This window comes from Schistocerca gregaria, chromosome X, assembly GCF_023897955.1.
Source record: "Schistocerca gregaria isolate iqSchGreg1 chromosome X, iqSchGreg1.2, whole genome shotgun sequence".
Lineage (NCBI taxonomy): Eukaryota > Metazoa > Arthropoda > Insecta > Orthoptera > Acrididae > Schistocerca > Schistocerca gregaria.
The window spans coordinates 813,137,574-813,139,349 of record NC_064931.1 but is presented as its reverse complement, the minus strand read 5'-3'; the positions used below and the strand labels follow the sequence as shown (position 1 = coordinate 813,139,349).

At 44.1% G+C, this 1,776-nt stretch overlaps 1 pseudogene; it reads left to right on the top strand.

Annotated features, from left to right (window-relative positions):
• The first annotated feature begins 1,397 nt into the window (after positions 1 to 1,397).
• LOC126299904 (5S ribosomal RNA) lies at positions 1,398 to 1,515 on the top strand (annotated as a pseudogene).
• Positions 1,516 to 1,776: the final 261 nt, after the last annotated feature.

Here is a 1,776-nt window from a genome sequence, read left to right as displayed (position 1 = left end):
CTTCTTAGTCAAGTAGTACCATAAATTTTTTCTCTTCCCAGTTCCACTGAGTACCTCTTCATTAGTTATCCGATTTACCCATCTAATATTCCTCATTCTACTGTAGCACTGTAATACAGAAGCTTCTATTTTATTTTCGTCTGAACTGTTTATATACCACGTTTGACGTCCGTAAAAGACTGTGCGCCAGTAAAATACAAACCTTCAGAAAAGACTTACAGTACTCAAATATATCTTCGAAGTTAACAGTTTTTTTCCTTTTTTTAGGAAAGCTTTCTTTGCTATTGCCAGTCTCTACTTTATATTCTCTTTAATCTTGTTATCGCTACTTATCTCGCAGCCCAGTCAGCAAAATTCGTCAATTAATTTTAGTCTATATTTTCCTAATATCATTCCTTCAACATCACTCGACTTCATCCGACTACCCCATTATCCGTGTTCTACTTTAGTTTATCTTTATCGTATAACTATGCTCAAGACACAATCAATTCCGCCACTCTGCTCTTCCAAGACGTTTACCGACTCTCACACATTTGGGAAACTATGAGTTTTTATTTCATCTCTCTTTATTTTATACCTAATAACTTCTGGCTTTCAGAGGGTGTGTAACAGACAATACTGTCAAAAGCTGTATCGAGTCCTGTTGTTGCAAAAATTTTCATAAATCGTATTTGACCGGCAAATAAAGTAAAGATAATTGTTTACTTGCCAGTATCTTGGGCAACACTCCAGATCCTTCCAGAAAGGTTTATCGTGTCCTGTTGGTGGACATCACCGGTATGCGACTGAAATGTTGTAGATGACGATTCCCTTGGTACTGGTCTAAAGAAAGAGGGTACCTGCCAAACCTGGTTGAGATTCTATCTCCGCTTTCTCACGGTCTGCAGTGACACCAACCATATAGGAAGATAGGAGGCGGGCCCAGGGATTAACGCCTCGTCAACGACAGGATCTTTAGACATGGAGCACACGTTCGGATTTGTGAAGGATGAGGAAGGAAATTGACTGTCGTCACCCTCCCAATATTTTCATTAATCTCTCAAGGGGAAGCTATGACAGTCCTTAATAAGCATAGCGGTAAGGAGATTTAAACTGCACTCCCAAATGTGGGTCAACATTACTGCGCTCCCTCTAAGCTCCTGTTGCTGTGCGAGATGACACTGTGGTTAAGGAAAATGAACTCTTGCGTGGGTGGACTGGGGTTCATTTCCTTGTCTAGCCATTAACATTTAACTTTTTCATGACTTCCGTAAAACGCTTCAAGTGAATGCCAGGGCGACTACTTAGTTAAGTGCACGGCCAGTTTAGTCCACTCAGTTTGAGGTTGTACTCCATCTTTGATGATCTCGTCGTTGTCTGGATGGTAAACTGTAAAATTCCTTCCTTTGTCATCCTTTGCCAACGGCCTTGCCGCAGTGGTAACACCGGTTCCCGTCAGATCAGCGAAGTTAAGCGCTGTCGGGCTGGGCTAGCTCTTGGATGGGTGACCATCCGGTCAGCCGAGCGCTGTTGGCAAGCGGGGTGCACTCAGCCCTTGTGAAGAAAACTGAGGAGCTACTTGACTGAAAGTCTCGGAAACTGACATACGGCCGGGAGAGCGGTGTGCTGGCCACATGACCCTCCATATCCGCCCCCAGTGACGCCTGTGAGCTGAGGGTGACACTGCGACCGGTCAGTACCGTTGGGCCTTCATGGCCTGTTCGGAAGGAGTTTTGTCTTCCTTTATCACCGGTACCTATAGTCCGACGAGTCGAACATGAGAGTCGTAATGAATGC